Below are 20,203 nucleotides of genomic sequence, written 5' to 3'. Positions count from 1 at the left end.
CACATGTTGCAATAAAGGCCGCTATATATAGAGAAATTGAGCATTAGATCACTGACAATCGTGAGTGTTGAAAGCATATTCATGTAAATCCTAGATAGTATAGTGGTGAGTATCTCCGCCTGTCACGCGGAAGACCGGGGTTCAATTCCCCGTCGGGGAGGTATTTTTGACCAAATGATTTGTTATATACAGTTGACCGTCCGAATTGTTTGATTCATACATCATAAAATGACCTGAAATCGGTAATGAATTCCCCACAAACACAGAATTCTTCAACTCTATGAATTGGGGATTATGAAATCGCTGAATATTACGCAATTAACCGATCGTTACGTTTTGAATATCTTCACATGTTGCAATGTAGGCCCTTACAAACAGAGAAATTGAGCATCAGATCACTGAAAATCATGAGTGTACCTCACCACAGAATTCTTCAACTCTATGAATTGGGGGATTGTGAAATCGCTGAACATTACGCAATTAACCGATCGTTACGTTTTGAATATCTTCACATGTTGCAATGTAGGCCCTTACAAACAGAGAAATTGAGCATCAGATCACTGAAAATCATTAGTGTTGAAAGCATATTCATGTAAATCCTCGATAGTATAGTGGTGAGTATCTCCGCCTGTCACGCGGAAGACCGGGTTTCAATTCACCGTCGGGGAGGTATTTTTGAGTAAATGATTTGTTATATACAGTTGACCGTCCGAATTGTTTGATTAATAACTCATAAAATGACCTGAAATCGGTAATGAATTCCTCACAAACACAGAATTCTTCAACTCTATGAATTGGGGGACTATGAAATCCCTGAACATTACGCAATTAACCGATCGTTACGTTTTGAATATCTTCACATGTTGCAATGAAGGCCCTTACAGATAGAGAAATCGAGCATCAGATCACTGAAAATCATGAGTGTACCTCACCACAGAATTCTACAACTCTATGAATTGGGGGATTGTGAAATCGCTGAACATTACGCAATTAACCGATCGTTACGTTTTGAATATCTTCACATGTTGCAATGTAGGCCCTTACAAACAGAGAAATTGAGCATCAGATCACTGAAAATCATTAGTGTTGAAAGCATATTCATGTAAATCCTCGATAGTATAGTGGTGAGTATCTCCGCCTGTCACGCGGAAGACCGGGTTTCAATTCACCGTCGGGGAGGTATTTTTGAGTAAATGATTTGTTATATACAGTTGACCGTCCGAATTGTTTGATTCATACCTCATAAAATGACCTGAAATCGGTAATGAATTCCCCACAAACACAGAATTCTTCAACTCTATGAATTAGGGACTTTGAAATCCCTGAACATTACGCAATTAATCGATCGTTACGTTGTGATTATCTCCACATGTTGCAATAAAGGCCGCTATATATAGAGAAATTGAGCATTAGATCACTGACAATCGTGAGTGTTGAAAGCATATTCATGTAAATACTAGATAGTATAGTGTTGAGTATCTCCGCCTGTCACGCGGAAGACCGGGGTTCAATTCCCCGTCGGGGAGGTATTTTTGAGCAAATGATTTGTTATATACAGTTGACCGTCCGAATTGTTTGATTCATACCTCATAAAATGACCTGAAATCGGTAATGAGTTCCCCACAAACACAGAATTCTTCAACTCTATGAATTGGGGGACTATGAAATCCCTAAACAGTACGCAATTAATCGATCGTTACGTTGTGATTATCTCCACATGTTGCAATAAAGGCCGCTATATATAGAGAAATTGAGCATTAGATCACTGACAATCGTGAGTGTTGAAAGCATATTCATGTAAATCCTAGATAGTATAGTGGTGAGTATCTCCGCCTGTCACGCGGAAGACCGGGGTTCAATTCCCCGTCGGGGAGGTATTTTTGACCAAATGATTTGTTATATACAGTTGACCGTCCGAATTGTTTGATTCATACATCATAAAATGACCTGAAATCGGTAATGAATTCCCCACAAACACAGAATTCTTCAACTCTATGAATTGGGGATTATGAAATCGCTGAATATTACGCAATTAACCGATCGTTACGTTTTGAATATCTTCACATGTTGCAATGTAGGCCCTTACAAACAGAGAAATTGAGCATCAGATCACTGAAAATCATGAGTGTACCTCACCACAGAATTCTTCAACTCTATGAATTGGGGGATTGTGAAATCGCTGAACATTACGCAATTAACCGATCGTTACGTTTTGAATATCTTCACATGTTGCAATGTAGGCCCTTACAAACAGAGAAATTGAGCATCAGATCACTGAAAATCATTAGTGTTGAAAGCATATTCATGTAAATCCTCGATAGTATAGTGGTGAGTATCTCCGCCTGTCACGCGGAAGACCGGGTTTCAATTCACCGTCGGGGAGGTATTTTTGAGTAAATGATTTGTTATATACAGTTGACCGTCCGAATTGTTTGATTAATAACTCATAAAATGACCTGAAATCGGTAATGAATTCCTCACAAACACAGAATTCTTCAACTCTATGAATTGGGGGACTATGAAATCCCTGAACATTACGCAATTAACCGATCGTTACGTTTTGAATATCTTCACATGTTGCAATGAAGGCCCTTACAGATAGAGAAATCGAGCATCAGATCACTGAAAATCATGAGTGTACCTCACCACAGAATTCTACAACTCTATGAATTGGGGGATTGTGAAATCGCTGAACATTACGCAATTAACCGATCGTTACGTTTTGAATATCTTCACATGTTGCAATGTAGGCCCTTACAAACAGAGAAATTGAGCATCAGATCACTGAAAATCATTAGTGTTGAAAGCATATTCATGTAAATCCTCGATAGTATAGTGGTGAGTATCTCCGCCTGTCACGCGGAAGACCGGGTTTCAATTCACCGTCGGGGAGGTATTTTTGAGTAAATGATTTGTTATATACAGTTGACCGTCCGAATTGTTTGATTCATACCTCATAAAATGACCTGAAATCGGTAATGAATTCCCCACAAACACAGAATTCTTCAACTCTATGAATTAGGGACTTTGAAATCCCTGAACATTACGCAATTAATCGATCGTTACGTTGTGATTATCTCCACATGTTGCAATAAAGGCCGCAATATATAGAGAAATTGAGCATTAGATCACTGACAATCGTGAGTGTTGAAAGCATATTCATGTAAATCCTTGATAGTATAGTAGTGAGTATCTCCGCCTGTCACGCGGAAGACCGGGGTTCAATTCCCCGTCGGGGAGGTATTTTTGAGCAAATGATTTGTTATATACAGTTGACCGTCCGAATTGTTTGATTCATACCTCATAAAATGACCTGAAATCGGTAATGAGTTCCCCACAAACACAGAATTCTTCAACTCTATGAATTGGGGGACTATGAAATCCCTAAACAGTACGCAATTAATCGATCGTTACGTTGTGATTATCTCCACATGTTGCAATAAAGGCCGCTATATATAGAGAAATTGAGCATTAGATCACTGACAATCGTGAGTGTTGAAAGCATATTCATGTAAATCCTAGATAGTATAGTGGTGAGTATCTCCGCCTGTCACGCGGAAGACCGGGGTTCAATTCCCCGTCGGGGAGGTATTTTTGACCAAATGATTTGTTATATACAGTTGACCGTCCGAATTGTTTGATTCATACATCATAAAATGACCTGAAATCGGTAATGAATTCCCCACAAACACAGAATTCTTCAACTCTATGAATTGGGGATTATGAAATCGCTGAATATTACGCAATTAACCGATCGTTACGTTTTGAATATCTTCACATGTTGCAATGTAGGCCCTTACAAACAGAGAAATTGAGCATCAGATCACTGAAAATCATGAGTGTACCTCACCACAGAATTCTTCAACTCTATGAATTGGGGGATTGTGAAATCGCTGAACATTACGCAATTAACCGATCGTTACGTTTTGAATATCTTCACATGTTGCAATGTAGGCCCTTACAAACAGAGAAATTGAGCATCAGATCACTGAAAATCATTAGTGTTGAAAGCATATTCATGTAAATCCTCGATAGTATAGTGGTGAGTATCTCCGCCTGTCACGCGGAAGACCGGGTTTCAATTCACCGTCGGGGAGGTATTTTTGAGTAAATGATTTGTTATATACAGTTGACCGTCCGAATTGTTTGATTAATAACTCATAAAATGACCTGAAATCGGTAATGAATTCCTCACAAACACAGAATTCTTCAACTCTATGAATTGGGGGACTATGAAATCCCTGAACATTACGCAATTAACCGATCGTTACGTTTTGAATATCTTCACATGTTGCAATGAAGGCCCTTACAGATAGAGAAATCGAGCATCAGATCACTGAAAATCATGAGTGTACCTCACCACAGAATTCTACAACTCTATGAATTGGGGGATTGTGAAATCGCTGAACATTACGCAATTAACCGATCGTTACGTTTTGAATATCTTCACATGTTGCAATGTAGGCCCTTACAAACAGAGAAATTGAGCATCAGATCACTGAAAATCATTAGTGTTGAAAGCATATTCATGTAAATCCTCGATAGTATAGTGGTGAGTATCTCCGCCTGTCACGCGGAAGACCGGGTTTCAATTCACCGTCGGGGAGGTATTTTTGAGTAAATGATTTGTTATATACAGTTGACCGTCCGAATTGTTTGATTCATACCTCATAAAATGACCTGAAATCGGTAATGAATTCCCCACAAACACAGAATTCTTCAACTCTATGAATTAGGGACTTTGAAATCCCTGAACATTACGCAATTAATCGATCGTTACGTTGTGATTATCTCCACATGTTGCAATAAAGGCCGCTATATATAGAGAAATTGAGCATTAGATCACTGACAATCGTGAGTGTTGAAAGCATATTCATGTAAATCCTAGATAGTATAGTGTTGAGTATCTCCGCCTGTCACGCGGAAGACCGGGGTTCAATTCCCCGTCGGGGAGGTATTTTTGAGCAAATGATTTGTTATATACAGTTGACCGTCCGAATTGTTTGATTCATACATCATAAAATGACCTGAAATCGGTAATGAATTCCCCACAAACACAGAATTCTTCAACTCTATGAATTGGGGATTATGAAATCGCTGAATATTACGCAATTAACCGATCGTTACGTTTTGAATATCTTCACATATTGCAATGTAGTCCCTTACAAATAGAGAAATTGAGCATCAGACCACTGAAAATCATGAGTGTTGAAAGCATATTCATGTAAATCCTCGATAGTATAGTGGTGAGTATCTCCGCCTGTCACGCGGAAGACCGGGGTTCAATTCCCCGTCGGGGAGGTATTTTTGAGTAAATGATTTGTTATATACAGTTGAACGTCCGAATTGTTTGATTCATACCTCATAAAATGACCTGAAATCGGTAATGAATTCCCCACAAACACAGAATTCTTCAACTCTATGAATTGGGGACTTTGAAATCCATGAACATTACGCAATTAATCGATCGTTACGTTGTGATTATCTCCACATGTTGCAATAAAGGCCGCTATATATAGAGAAATTGAGCATTAGATCACTGACAATCGTGAGTGTTGAAAGCATATTCATGTAAATCCTCGATAGTATAGTGGTGAGTATCTCCGCCTGTCACGCGGAAGACCGGGGTTCAATTCCCCGTCGGGGAGGTATTTTTGAGCAAATGATTTGTTATATACAGTTGACCGTCCGAATTGTTTGATTTATACCTCATAAAATGACCTGAAATCGGTAATGAATTCCCCACAAACACAGAATTCTTCAACTCTATGAATTGGGGGACTATGAAATCCCTAAACAGTACGCAATTAACCAATCGTTACGTTTTGAATATCTTCACATGTTGCAATGAAGGCCCTTTCAGATAGAGAAATCGAGCATCAGATCACTGAAAATCATGAGTGTACCTCACCACAGAATTCTTCAACTCTATGAATTGGGGGATTGTGAAATCGCTGAACATTACGCAATTAACCGATCGTTACGTTTTGAATATCTTCACATGTTGCAATGTAGGCCCTTACAAACAGAGAAATTGAGCATCAGATCACTGAAAATCATTAGTGTTGAAAGCATATTCATGCAAATCCTCGATAGTATAGTGGTGAGTATCTCCGCCTGTCACGCGGAAGACCGGGTTTCAATTCACCGTCGGGGAGGTATTTTTGAGTAAATGATTTGTTATATACAGTTGACCGTCCGAATTGTTTGATTAATACCTCATAAAATGACCTGAAATCGGTAATGAATTCCTCACAAACACAGAATTCTTCAACTCTATGAATTGGGGGACTATGAAATCCCTGAACATTACGCAATTAACCGATCGTTACGTTTTGAATATCTTCACATGTTGCAATGAAGGCCCTTACAGATAGAGAAATCGAGCATCAGATCACTGAAAATCATGAGTGTACCTCACCACAGAATTCTACAACTCTATGAATTGGGGGATTGTGAAATCGCTGAACATTACGCAATTAACCGATCGTTACGTTTTGAATATCTTCACATGTTGCAATGTAGGCCCTTACAAACAGAGAAATTGAGCATCAGATCACTGAAAATCATTAGTGTTGAAAGCATATTCATGTAAATCCTCGATAGTATAGTGGTGAGTATCTCCGCCTCTCACGCGGAAGACCGGGTTTCAATTCACCGTCGGGGAGGTATTTTTGAGTAAATGATTTGTTATATACAGTTGACCGTCCGAATTGTTTGATTCATACCTCATAAAATGACCTGAAATCGGTAATGAATTCCGCACAAACACAGAATTCTTCAACTCTATGAATTGGGGGACTATGAAATCCCTGAACATTACGCAATTAACCGATCGTTACGTTTTGAATATCTTCACATGTTGCAATGAAGGCCCTTACAGATAGAGAAATCGAGCATCAGATCACTGAAAATCATGAGTGTACCTCACCACAGAATTCTTCAACTCTATGAATTGGGGGATTGTGAAATCGCTGAACATTACGCAATTAACCGATCGTTACGTTTTGAATATCTTCACATGTTGCAATGTAGGGCCTTACAAATAGAGAAATTGAGCATCAGATCGCAGAAAATCATGAGTGTTGAAAGCATATTCATGTAAATCCTCGATAGTATAGTGGTGAGTATCTCCGCCTGTCACGCGGAAGACCGGGGTTCAATTCCCCGTCGGGGAGGCATTTTTGAGTAAATGATTTGTTATATACAGTTGACCGTCCGAATTGTTTGATTCATACCTCATAAAATGACCTGAAATCGGTAATGAATTCCCCACAAACACAGAATTCTTCAACTCTATGAATTGGGGACTTTGAAATCCATGAACATTACGCAATTAATCGATCGTTACGTTGTGATTATCTCCACATGTTGCAATAAAGGCCGCTATATATAGAGAAATTGAGCATTAGATCACTGACAATCGTGAGTGTTGAAAGGATATTCATGTAAATCCTCGATAGTATAGTGGTGAGTATCTCCGCCTGTCACGCGGAAGTCCGGGGTTCAATTCCCCGTCGGGGAGGTATTTTTTAGTAAATGATTTGTTACATACAGTTGAACGTCCGAATTGTTTGATTCATACCTCATAAAATGACCTGCAATCGGGAATGAATTACCCACAAACACAGAATTCTTCAACTCTATGAATTGGGGGACTATGAAATCCCTGAAAAGTACGCAATTAACCGATCGTTACGTTTTGAATATCTTCACATGTTGCAATGAAGGCCTTTTCAGATAGAGAAATCGAGCATCAGATCACTGAAAATCATGAGTGTACCTCACCACAGAATTCTTCAACTCTATGAATTGGGGGATTGTGAAATCGCTGAACATTACGCAATTAACCGATCGTTACGTTTTGAATATCTTCACATGTTGCAATGTAGGCCCTTACAAATAGAGAAATTGAGCATCAGATCACTGAAAATCCCTGAACATTACGCAATTAACCGATCGTTACGTTTTGAATATCTTCACATGTTGCAATGAAGGCCCTTACAGATAGAGAAATCGAGCATCAGATCACTGAAAATCATGAGTGTACCTCACCACAGAATTCTTCAACTCTATGAATTGGGGACTTTGAAATCCCTGAACATTACGCAATTAATCGATCGTTACGTTTTGATTATCTCCACATGTTGCAATAAAGGCCGCAATATATAGAGAAATTGAGCATTAGATCACTGACAATCGTGAGTGTTGAAAGCATATTCATGTAAATCCTCGATAGTATAGTGGTGAGTATCTCCGCCTGTCACGCGGAAGACCGGGGTTCAATTCCCCGTCGGGGAGGTATTTTTGAGTAAATGATTTGTTATATACAGTTGACCGTCCGAATTGTTTGATTCATACCTTATAAAATGACCTGAAATCGGTAATGAATTCCCCACAAACACAAAATTCTTCAACTCTATGAATCAGGGACTTTGATATCCCTGAACATTACGCAATTAATCGATCGTTACGTTGTGATTATCTCCACATGTTGCAATAAAGGCCGCTATATATAGAGAAATTGAGCATTAGATCACTGACAATCGTGAGTGTTGAAAGGATATTCATGTAAATCCTCGATAGTATAGTGGTGAGTATCTCCGCCTGTCACGCGGAAGACCGGGGTTCAATTCCCCGTCGGGGAGTATTTTTGAGTAAATGATTTGTTATATACAGTTGACCGTCCGAATTGTTTGATTCATACCTCATAAAATGACCTGAAATCGGCAATGAATTCCCAACAAACACAGAATTCTTCAACTCTATGAATTGGGGATTATGAAATCGCTGAATATTACGCAATTAACAGATCGATACGTTTTGAATATCTTCACTTGTTGCAATGTAGGCCCTTACAAATAGAGAAATTGAGCATCAGATCACTGAAAATCATGAGTGTTGAAAGCATATTCATGTAAATCCTCGATAGTATAGTGGTGAGTATCTCCGCCTGTCACGTGGAAGACCGGGGTTCAATTCCCCGTCCGGGAGGTATTTTTAAGTAAATGATTTGTTATATACAGTTGACCGTCCGAATTGTTTGAGTCATACCTCATAAAATGACCTGAAATCGGTAATGAATTCCCCAGAAACACAGAATTCTTCAACTCAATGAATTAGTGACTTTAAAATCATTGAACATTTCGCAATTAATCGAATGTTACCTTGTGATTATCTCCACATGTTGCAATAAAGGCCGCAATATATAGAGAAATTGAGCATCAGATCACTGAAAATCATGAGTGTACCTCACCACAGAATTCTTCAACTCTATGAATTGGGGGATTGTGAAATCGCTGAACATTACGCAATTAACCGATCGTTACGTTTTGAATATCTTCACATGTTGCAATGTAGGCCCTTACAAACAGAGAAATTGAGCATCAGATCACTGAAAATCATTAGTGTTGAAAGCATATTCATGTAAATCCTCGATAGTATAGTGGTGAGTATCTCCGCCTGTCACGCGGAAGACCGGGTTTCAATTCACCGTCGGGGAGGTATTTTTGAGTAAATGATTTGTTATATACAGTTGACCGTCCGAATTGTTTGATTCATACCTCATAAAATGACCTGAAATCTGTAATGAATTCCTCACAATCACAGAATTCTTCAACTCTATGACTTGGAAGACTATGAAATCCCTGAACATTACGCAATTAACCGATCGTTACGTTTTGAATATCTTCACATGTTGCAATGAAGGCCCTTACAGATAGAGAAATCGAGCATCAGATCACTGAAAATCATGAGTGTACCTCACCACAGAATTCTTCAACTCTATGAATTGGGGGATTGTGAAATCGCTGAACATTACGCAATTAACCGATCGTTACGTTTTGAATATCTTCACATGTTGCAATGTAGGCCCTTACAAATAGAGAAATTGAGCATCAGATCACTGAAAATCCCTGAACATTACGCAATTAACCGATCGTTACGTTTTGAATATCTTCACATGTTGCAATGAAGGCCCTTACAGATAGAGAAATCGAGCATCAGATCACTGAAAATCATGAGTGTACCTCACCACAGAATTCTTCAACTCTATGAATTGGGGACTTTGAAATCCCTGAACATTACGCAATTAATCGATCGTTACGTTGTGATTATCTCCACATGTTGCAATAAAGGCCGCAATATATAGAGAAATTGAGCATTAGATCACTGACAATCGTGAGTGTTGAAAGCATATTCATGTAAATCCTCGATAGTATAGTGGTGAGTATCTCCGCCTGTCACGCGGAAGACCGGGGTTCAATTCCCCGTCGGGGAGTATTTTTGAGTAAATGATTTGTTATATACAGTTGACCGTCCGAATTGTTTGATTCATACCTCATAAAATGACCTGAAATCGGCAATGAATTCCCAACAAACACAGAATTCTTCAACTCTATGAATTGGGGATTATGAAATCGCTGAATATTACGCAATTAACAGATCGTTACGTTTTGAATATCTTCACTTGTTGCAATGTAGGCCCTTACAAATAGAGAAATTGAGCATCAGATCACTGAAAATCATGAGTGTTGAAAGCATATTCATGTAAATCCTCGATAGTATAGTGGTGAGTATCTCCGCCTGTCACGTGGAAGACCGGGGTTCAATTCCCCGTCCGGGAGGTATTTTTAAGTAAATGATTTGTTATATACAGTTGACCGTCCGAATTGTTTGAGTCATACCTCATAAAATGACCTGAAATCGGTAATGAATTCCCCAGAAACACAGAATTCTTCAACTCAATGAATTAGTGACTTTAAAATCATTGAACATTTCGCAATTAATCGAATGTTACCTTGTGATTATCTCCACATGTTGCAATAAAGGCCGCAATATATAGAGAAATTGAGCATCAGATCACTGAAAATCATGAGTGTACCTCACCACAGAATTCTTCAACTCTATGAATTGGGGGATTGTGAAATCGCTGAACATTACGCAATTAACCGATCGTTACGTTTTGAATATCTTCACATGTTGCAATGTAGGCCCTTACAAACAGAGAAATTGAGCATCAGATCACTGAAAATCATTAGTGTTGAAAGCATATTCATGTAAATCCTCGATAGTATAGTGGTGAGTATCTCCGCCTGTCACGCGGAAGACCGGGTTTCAATTCACCGTCGGGGAGGTATTTTTGAGTAAATGATTTGTTATATACAGTTGACCGTCCGAATTGTTTGATTCATACCTTATAAAATGACCTGAAATCGGTAATGAATTCCCCACAAACACAAAATTCTTCAACTCTATGAATTAGGGACTTTGATATCCCTGAACATTACGCAATTAATCGATCGTTACGTTGTGATTATCTCCACATGTTGCAATAAAGGCCGCTATATATAGAGAAATTGAGCATTAGATCACTGACAATCGTGAGTGTTGAAAGCATATTCATGTAAATCCTAGATAGTATAGTGGTGAGTATCTCCGCCTGTCACTCGGAAGACCGGGGTTCAATTCCCCGTCGGGGAGGTATTTTTGAGCAAATGATTTGTTATATACAGTTGACCGTCCGAATTGTTTGATTCATACCTCATAAAATGACCTGAAATCTGTAATGAATTCCCCACAAACACAGAATTCTTCAACTCTATGAATTGGGGATCATGAAATCGCTGAATATTACGCAATTAACCGATCGTTACGTTTTGAATATCTTCACATATTGCAATGTAGTCCCTTACAAATAGAGAAATTGAGCATCAGACCACTGAAAATCATGAGTGTTGAAAGCATATTCATGTAAATCCTCGATAGTATAGCGGTGAGTATCTCCGCCTGTCACGCGGAAGACCGGGGTTCAATTCCCCGTCGGGGAGGTATTTTTGAGTAAATGATTTGTTATATAAAGTTGAACGACCGAATTGTTTGATTCATACCTCATAAAATGACCTGAAATCGGTAATGAATTCCCCACAAACACAGAATTCTTCAACTCTATGAATTGGGGACTTTGAATTCCATGAACATTACGCAATTAATCGATCGTTACGTTGTGATTATCTCCACATGTTGCAATAAAGGCCGCAATATATAGAGAAATTGAGCATTAGATCACTGACAATCGTGAGTGTTGAAAGCATATTCATGTAAATCCTCGATAGTTTAGTGGTGAGTATCTCCGCCTGTCACGCGGAAGACCGGGGTTCAATTCCCCGTCGGGGAGGTATTTTTGAGTAAATGATTTGTTATATACAGTTGACCGTCCGAATTGTTTGTTTCATACCTCATAAAATGACCTGAAATCGGTAATGAATTCCCCACAAACACAGAATTCTTCAACTCTATGAATTAGGGACTTTGAAATCCCTGAACATTACGCAATTAATCGATCGTTACGTTGTGATTATCTCCACATGTTGCAATAAAGGCCGCAATATATAGAGAAATTGAGCATTAGATCACTGACAATCGTGAGTGTTGAAAGCATATTCATGTAAATCCTCGATAGTATAGTGGTGAGTATCTCCGCCTGTCACGCGGAAGACCGGGGTTCAATTCCCCGTCGGGGAGGTATTTTTGAGTAAATGATTTGTTATATACAGTTGACCGTCCGAATTGTTTCATTCATACCTCATAAAATGACCTGAAATCGGTAATGAATTCCCCACAAACACAGAATTCTTCAACTCTATGAATTAGGGACTTTGAAATCCCTGAACATTACGCAATTAATCGATCGTTACGTTGTGATTATCTCCACATGTTGCAATAAAGGCCGCTATATATAGAGAAATTGAGCATTAGATCACTGACAATCGTGAGTGTTGAAAGCATATTCATGTAAATCCTAGATAGTATAGTGGTGAGTATCTCCGCCTGTCACGCGGAAGACCGGGGTTCAATTCCCCGTCGGGGAGGTATTTTTGAGCAAATGATTTGTTATATACAGTTGACCGTCCGAATTGTTTGATTCATACATCATAAAATGACCTGAAATCGGTAATGAATTCCCCACAAACACAGAATTCTTCAACTCTATGAATTGGGGATTATGAAATCGCTGAATATTACGCAATTAACCGATCGTTACGTTTTGAATATCTTCACATGTTGCAATGTAGGCCCTTACTAATAGAGAAATTGATCATCAGATCACTGAAAATCATGAGTGTTGAAAGCATATTCATGTAAATCCTCGATAGTATACTGGTGAGTATCTCCGCCTGTCACGCGGAAGTCCGGGTTTCAATTCCCCGACGGGGAGGTATTTTTGAGTAAATGATTTGTTATATACAGTTGAACGTCCGAATTGTTTGATTCATACCTCATAAAATGACCTGAAATCGGTAATGAATTCCCCACAAACATAGAATTCTTCAACTCTATGAATTGGGGGACTATGAAATCCCTGAACATTACGCAATTAACCGATCGTTACGTTTTGAATATCTTCACATGTTGCAATGAAGGCCCTTACAGATAGAGAAATCGAGCATCAGATCACTGAAAATCATGAGTGTTGAAAGCATATTCATGTAAATCCTCGATAGTATAGTGGTGAGTATCTCCGCCTGTCACGCGGAAGACCGGGGTTCAATTCCCCGTCGTGGAGGTATTTTTGAGTAAATGATTTGTTATATACAGTTGACCGTCTGAATTGTTTGATTCATACCTCATAAAATGACCTGAAATCGGTAATGAATTCCCCACAAACACAGAATTCTTCAACTCTATGAATTGGGGACTTTGAATTCCATGAACATTACGCAATTAATCGATCGTTACGTTGTGATTATCTCCACATGTTGCAATAAAGGCCGCAATATATAGAGAAATTGAGCATTAGATCACTGACAATCGTGAGTGTTGAAAGCATATTCATGTAAATCCTCGATAGTTTAGTGGTGAGTATCTCCGCCTGTCACGCGGAAGACCGGGGTTCAATTCCCCGTCGGGGAGGTATTTTTGAGTAAATGATTTGTTATATACAGTTGACCGTCCGAATTGTTTGTTTCATACCTCATAAAATGACCTGAAATCGGTAATGAATTCCCCACAAACACAGAATTCTTCAACTCTATGAATTAGGGACTTTGAAATCCCTGAACATTACGCAATTAATCGATCGTTACGTTGTGATTATCTCCACATGTTGCAATAAAGGCCGCAATATATAGAGAAATTGAGCATTAGATCACTGACAATCGTGAGTGTTGAAAGCATATTCATGTAAATCCTCGATAGTATAGTGGTGAGTATCTCCGCCTGTCACGCGGAAGACCGGGGTTCAATTCCCCGTCGGGGAGGTATTTTTGAGTAAATGATTTGTTATATACAGTTGACCGTCCGAATTGTTTGATTCATACCTCATAAAATGACCTGAAATCGGTAATGAATTCCCCACAAACACAGAATTCTTCAACTCTATGAATTAGGGACTTTGAAATCCCTGAACATTACGCAATTAATCGATCGTTACGTTGTGATTATCTCCACATGTTGCAATAAAGGCCGCTATATATAGAGAAATTGAGCATTAGATCACTGACAATCGTGAGTGTTGAAAGCATATTCATGTAAATCCTAGATAGTATAGTGGTGAGTATCTCCGCCTGTCACGCGGAAGACCGGGGTTCAATTCCCCGTCGGGGAGGTATTTTTGAGCAAATGATTTGTTATATACAGTTGACCGTCCGAATTGTTTGATTCATACATCATAAAATGACCTGAAATCGGTAATGAATTCCCCACAAACACAGAATTCTTCAACTCTATGAATTGGGGATTATGAAATCGCTGAATATTACGCAATTAACCGATCGTTACGTTTTGAATATCTTCACATATTGCAATGTAGTCCCTTACAAATAGAGAAATTGAGCATCAGACCACTGAAAATCATGAGTGTTGAAAGCATATTCATGTAAATCCTCGATAGTATAGTGGTGAGTATTTCCGCCTGTCACGCGGAAGACCGGGGTTCAATTCCCCGTCGGGGAGGTATTTTTGAGTAAATGATTTGTTATATACAGTTGACCGTCCGAATTGTTTGTTTCATACCTCATAAAATGACCTGAAATCGGTAATGAATTCCCCACAAACACAGAATTCTTCAACTCTATGAATTAGGGACTTTGAAATCCCTGAACATTACGCAATTAATCGATCGTTACGTTGTGATTATCTCCACATGTTGCAATAAAGGCCGCAATATATAGAGAAATTGAGCATTAGATCACTGACAATCGTGAGTGTTGAAAGCATATTCATGTAAATCCTTGATAGTATAGTGGTGAGTATCTCCGCCTGTCACGCGGAAGACCGGGGTTCAATTCCCCGTCGGGGAGGTATTTTTGAGCAAATGATTTGTTATATACAGTTGACCGTCCGAATTGTTTGATTCATACCTCATAAAATGACCTGAAATCGGTAATGAATTCCCCACAAACACAGAATTCTTCAACTCTATGAATTGGGGGACTATGAAATCCCTAAACAGTACGCAATTAATCGATCGTTACGTTGTGATTATCTCCACATGTTGCAATAAAGGCCGCTATATATAGAGAAATTGAGCATTAGATCACTGACAATCGTGAGTGTTGAAAGCATATTCATGTAAATCCTAGATAGTATAGTGGTGAGTATCTCCGCCTGTCACGCGGAAGACCGGGGTTCAATTCCCCGTCGGGGAGGTATTTTTGACCAAATGATTTGTTATATACAGTTGACCGTCCGAATTGTTTGATTCATACATCATAAAATGACCTGAAATCGGTAATGAATTCCCCACAAACACAGAATTCTTCAACTCTATGAATTGGGGATTATGAAATCGCTGAATATTACGCAATTAACCGATCGTTACGTTTTGAATATCTTCACATGTTGCAATGTAGGCCCTTACAAACAGAGAAATTGAGCATCAGATCACTGAAAATCATGAGTGTACCTCACCACAGAATTCTTCAACTCTATGAATTGGGGGATTGTGAAATCGCTGAACATTACGCAATTAACCGATCGTTACGTTTTGAATATCTTCACATGTTGCAATGTAGGCCCTTACAAACAGAGAAATTGAGCATCAAATCACTGAAAATCATTAGTGTTGAAAGCATATTCATGTAAATCCTCGATAGTATAGTGGTGAGTATCTCCGCCTGTCACGCGGAAGACCGGGTTTCAATTCACCGTCGGGGAGGTATTTTTGAGTAAATGATTTGTTATATACAGTTGACCGTCCGAATTGTTTGATTAATACCTCATAAAATGACCTGAAATCGGTAATGAATTCCTCACAAACACAGAATTCTTCAACTCTATGAATTGGGGGACTATGAAATCCCTGAACATTACGCAATTAACCGATCGTTACGTTTTGAATATCTTCACATGTTGCAATGAAGGCCCTTACAGATAGAGAAATCGAGCATCAGATCACTGAAAATCATGAGTGTACCTCACCACAGAATTCTACAACTCTATGAATTGGGGGATTGTGAAATCGCTGAACATTACGCAATTAACCGATCGTTACGTTTTGAATATCTTCACATGTTGCAATGTAGGCCCTTACAAACAGAGAAATTGAGCATCAGATCACTGAAAATCATTAGTGTTGAAAGCATATTCATGTAAATCCTCGATAGTATAGTGGTGAGTATCTCCGCCTGTCACGCGGAAGACCGGGTTTCAATTCACCGTCGGGGAGGTATTTTTGAGTAAATGATTTGTTATATACAGTTGACCGTCCTAATTGTTTGATTCATACCTCATAAAATGACCTGAAATCGGTAATGAATTCCCCACAAACACAGAATTCTTCAACTCTATGAATTAGGGACTTTGAAATCCCTGAACATTACGCAATTAATCGATCGTTACGTTGTGATTATCTCCACATGTTGCAATAAAGGCCGCTATATATAGAGAAATTGAGCATTAGATCACTGACAATCGTGAGTGTTGAAAGCATATTCATGTAAATCCTAGATAGTATAGTGGTGAGTATCTCCGCCTGTCACGCGGAAGACCGGGGTTCAATTCCCCGTCGGGGAGGTATTTTTGAGCAAATGATTTGTTATATACAGTTGACCGTCCGAATTGTTTGATTCATACATCATAAAATGACCTGAAATCGGTAATGAATTCCCCACAAACACAGAATTCTTCAACTCTATGAATTGGGGATTATGAAATCGCTGAATATTACGCAATTAACCGATCGTTACGTTTTGAATATTTTCACATATTGCAATGTAGTCCTTTACAAATAGAGAAATTGAGCATCAGACCACTGAAAATCATGAGTGTTGAAAGCATATTCATGTAAATCCTCGATAGTATAGTGGTGAGTATCTCCGCCTGTCACGCGGAAGACCGGGGTTCAATTCCCCGTCGGGGAGGTATTTTTGAGTAAATGATTTGTTATATACAGTTGAACGTCCGAATTGTTTGATTCATACCTCATAAAATGACCTGAAATCGGTAATGAATTCCCCACAAACACAGAATTCTTCAACTCTATGAATTGGGGACTTTGAAATCCATGAACATTACGCAATTAATCGATCGTTACGTTGTGATTATCTCCACATGTTGCAATAAAGGCCGCTATATATAGAGAAATTGAGCATTAGATCACTGACAATCGTGAGTGTTGAAAGCATATTCATGTAAATCCTCGATAGTATTGTGGTGAGTATCTCCGCCTGTCACGCGGAAGACCGGGGTTCAATTCCCCGTCGGGGAGGTATTTTTGAGCAAATGATTTGTTATATACAGTTGACCGTCCGAATTGTTTGATTTATACCTCATAAAATGACCTGAAATCGGTAATGAATTCCCCACAAACACAGAATTCTTCAACTCTATGAATTGGGGGACTATGAAATCCCTAAACAGTACGCAATTAACCAATCGTTACGTTTTGAATATCTTCACATGTTGCAATGAAGGCCCTTTCAGATAGAGAAATCGAGCATCAGATGACTGAAAATCATGAGTGTACCTCACCACAGAATTCTTCAACTCTATGAATTGGGGGATTGTGAAATCGCTGAACATTACGCAATTAACCGATCGTTACGTTTTGAATATCTTCACATGTTGCAATGTAGGCCCTTACAAACAGAGAAATTGAGCATCAGATCACTGAAAATCATTAGTGTTGAAAGCATATTCATGCAAATCCTCGATAGTATAGTGGTGAGTATCTCCGCCTGTCACGCGGAAGACCGGGTTTCAATTCACCGTCGGGGAGGTATTTTTGAGTAAATGATTTGTTATATACAGTTGACCGTCCGAATTGTTTGATTAATACCTCATAAAATGACCTGAAATCGGTAATGAATTCCTCACAAACACAGAAGTCTTCAACTCTATGAATTGGGGGACTATGAAATCCCTGAACATTACGCAATTAACCGATCGTTACGTTTTGAATATCTTCACATGTTGCAATGAAGGCCCTTACAGATAGAGAAATCGAGCATCAGATCACTGAAAATCATGAGTGTACCTCACCACAGAATTCTACAACTCTATGAATTGGGGGATTGTGAAATCGCTGAACATTACGCAATTAACCGATCGTTACGTTTTGAATATCTTCACATGTTGCAATGTAGGCCCTTACAAACAGAGAAATTGAGCATCAGATCACTGAAAATCATTAGTGTTGAAAGCATATTCATGTAAATCCTCGATAGTATAGTGGTGAGTATCTCCGCCTCTCACGCGGAAGACCGGGTTTCAATTCACCGTCGGGGAGGTATTTTTGAGTAAATGATTTGTTATATACAGTTGACCGTCCGAATTGTTTGATTCATACCTCATAAAATGACCTGAAATCGGTAATGAATTCCGCACAAACACAGAATTCTTCAACTCTATGAATTGGGGGACTATGAAATCCCTGAACATTACGCAATTAACCGATCGTTACGTTTTGAATATCTTCACATGTTGCAATGAAGGCCCTTACAGATAGAGAAATCGAGCATCAGATCACTGAAAATCATGAGTGTACCTCACCACAGAATTCTTCAACTCTATGAATTGGGGGATTGTGAAATCGCTGAACATTACGCAATTAACCGATCGTTACGTTTTGAATATCTTCACATGTTGCAATGTAGGCCCTTACAAATAGAGAAATTGAGCATCAGATCACAGAAAATCTTGAGTGTTGAAAGCATATTCATGTAAATCCTCGATAGTATAGTGGTGAGTATCTCCGCCTGTCACGCGGAAGACCGGGGTTCAATTCCCCGTCGGGGAGGCATTTTAGAGTAAATGATTTGTTATATACAGTTGACCGTCCGAATTGTTTGATTCATACCTCATAAAATGACCTGAAATCGGTAATGAATTCCCCACAAACACAGAATTCTTCAACTCTATGAATTGGGGACTTTGAAATCCATGAACATTACGCAATTAATCGATCGTTACGTTGTGATTATCTCCACATGTTGCAATAAAGGCCGCTATATATAGAGAAATTGAGCATTAGATCACTGACAATCGTGAGTGTTGAAAGGATAGGGGAGGTATTTTTGAGTAAATGATTTGTTATATACAGTTGAACGTCCGAATTGTTTGATTCATACCTCATAAAATGACCTGAAATCGGTAATGAATTCCCCACAAACACAGAATTCTTCAACTCTATGAATTGGGGGACTATGAAATCCCTAAACAGTACGCAATTAACCGATCGTTACGTTTTGAATATCTTCACATGTTGCAATGAAGGCCCTTTCAGATAGAGAAATCGAGCATCAGATCACTGAAAATCATGAGTGTACCTCACCACAGAATTCTTCAACTCTATGAATTGGGGGATTGTGAAATCGCTGAACATTACGCAATTAACCGATCGTTACGTTTTGAATATCTTCACGTGTTGCAATGTAGGCCCTTACAAACAGAGAAATTGAGCATCAGATCACTGAAAATCATTAGTGTTGAAAGCATATTCATGTAAATCCTCGATAGTATAGTGGTGAGTATCTCCGCCTGTCACGCGGAAGTCCGGGGTTCAATTCCCCGTCGGGGAGGTATTTTTGAGTAAATGATTTGTTATATACAGTTGAACGTCCGAATTGTTTGATTCATACCTCATAAAATGACCTGCAATCGGGAATGAATTACCCACAAACACAGAATTCTTCAACTCTATGAATTGGGGGACTATGAAATCCCTGAAAAGTACGCAATTAACCGATCGTTACGTTTTGAATAT

The 20,203-nt window shown here is 38.9% G+C and overlaps 15 non-coding genes across 15 annotated transcripts; all 15 read left to right on the top strand.

The window, feature by feature from the left end:
• The first annotated feature begins 5,229 nt into the window (after positions 1 to 5,229).
• Positions 5,230 to 5,301, top strand: TRNAD-GUC (transfer RNA aspartic acid (anticodon GUC)). Its single transcript has one exon. It is a non-coding gene; the product is annotated as a tRNA-Asp (tRNA).
• A 275-nt stretch (positions 5,302 to 5,576) lies between these two features.
• Positions 5,577 to 5,648, top strand: TRNAD-GUC (transfer RNA aspartic acid (anticodon GUC)). The gene has a single exon. It is a non-coding gene; the product is annotated as a tRNA-Asp (tRNA).
• Positions 5,649 to 7,106: 1,458 nt separating this feature from the next.
• On the top strand, positions 7,107 to 7,178 carry TRNAD-GUC (transfer RNA aspartic acid (anticodon GUC)). Its single transcript has one exon. It is a non-coding gene; the product is annotated as a tRNA-Asp (tRNA).
• Positions 7,179 to 7,453: 275 nt separating this feature from the next.
• TRNAD-GUC (transfer RNA aspartic acid (anticodon GUC)) lies at positions 7,454 to 7,525 on the top strand. Its single transcript has one exon. It is a non-coding gene; the product is annotated as a tRNA-Asp (tRNA).
• A 704-nt stretch (positions 7,526 to 8,229) lies between these two features.
• On the top strand, positions 8,230 to 8,301 carry TRNAD-GUC (transfer RNA aspartic acid (anticodon GUC)). The gene has a single exon. It is a non-coding gene; the product is annotated as a tRNA-Asp (tRNA).
• Positions 8,302 to 8,576: 275 nt separating this feature from the next.
• TRNAD-GUC (transfer RNA aspartic acid (anticodon GUC)) lies at positions 8,577 to 8,648 on the top strand. The gene has a single exon. It is a non-coding gene; the product is annotated as a tRNA-Asp (tRNA).
• Positions 8,649 to 10,207: 1,559 nt separating this feature from the next.
• TRNAD-GUC (transfer RNA aspartic acid (anticodon GUC)) lies at positions 10,208 to 10,279 on the top strand. Its single transcript has one exon. It is a non-coding gene; the product is annotated as a tRNA-Asp (tRNA).
• Positions 10,280 to 11,756: 1,477 nt separating this feature from the next.
• TRNAD-GUC (transfer RNA aspartic acid (anticodon GUC)) lies at positions 11,757 to 11,828 on the top strand. Its single transcript has one exon. It is a non-coding gene; the product is annotated as a tRNA-Asp (tRNA).
• A 622-nt stretch (positions 11,829 to 12,450) lies between these two features.
• TRNAD-GUC (transfer RNA aspartic acid (anticodon GUC)) lies at positions 12,451 to 12,522 on the top strand. The gene has a single exon. It is a non-coding gene; the product is annotated as a tRNA-Asp (tRNA).
• Positions 12,523 to 14,186: 1,664 nt separating this feature from the next.
• On the top strand, positions 14,187 to 14,258 carry TRNAD-GUC (transfer RNA aspartic acid (anticodon GUC)). The gene has a single exon. It is a non-coding gene; the product is annotated as a tRNA-Asp (tRNA).
• Positions 14,259 to 14,880: 622 nt separating this feature from the next.
• Positions 14,881 to 14,952, top strand: TRNAD-GUC (transfer RNA aspartic acid (anticodon GUC)). The gene has a single exon. It is a non-coding gene; the product is annotated as a tRNA-Asp (tRNA).
• Positions 14,953 to 15,227: 275 nt separating this feature from the next.
• TRNAD-GUC (transfer RNA aspartic acid (anticodon GUC)) lies at positions 15,228 to 15,299 on the top strand. The gene has a single exon. It is a non-coding gene; the product is annotated as a tRNA-Asp (tRNA).
• A 1,989-nt stretch (positions 15,300 to 17,288) lies between these two features.
• Positions 17,289 to 17,360, top strand: TRNAD-GUC (transfer RNA aspartic acid (anticodon GUC)). Its single transcript has one exon. It is a non-coding gene; the product is annotated as a tRNA-Asp (tRNA).
• A 1,805-nt stretch (positions 17,361 to 19,165) lies between these two features.
• On the top strand, positions 19,166 to 19,237 carry TRNAD-GUC (transfer RNA aspartic acid (anticodon GUC)). The gene has a single exon. It is a non-coding gene; the product is annotated as a tRNA-Asp (tRNA).
• Positions 19,238 to 19,946: 709 nt separating this feature from the next.
• TRNAD-GUC (transfer RNA aspartic acid (anticodon GUC)) lies at positions 19,947 to 20,018 on the top strand. The gene has a single exon. It is a non-coding gene; the product is annotated as a tRNA-Asp (tRNA).
• The last annotated feature ends 185 nt before the right edge of the window (positions 20,019 to 20,203 follow it).

Source organism: Saccoglossus kowalevskii, chromosome 17 (genome assembly GCF_978046115.1).
Source record: "Saccoglossus kowalevskii chromosome 17, keSacKowa6.1, whole genome shotgun sequence".
NCBI classification, from domain to species: domain Eukaryota; kingdom Metazoa; phylum Hemichordata; class Enteropneusta; family Harrimaniidae; genus Saccoglossus; species Saccoglossus kowalevskii.
Note: the sequence above shows the minus strand (reverse complement) of the source record. Positions and strands in the feature narration are given on the sequence as shown.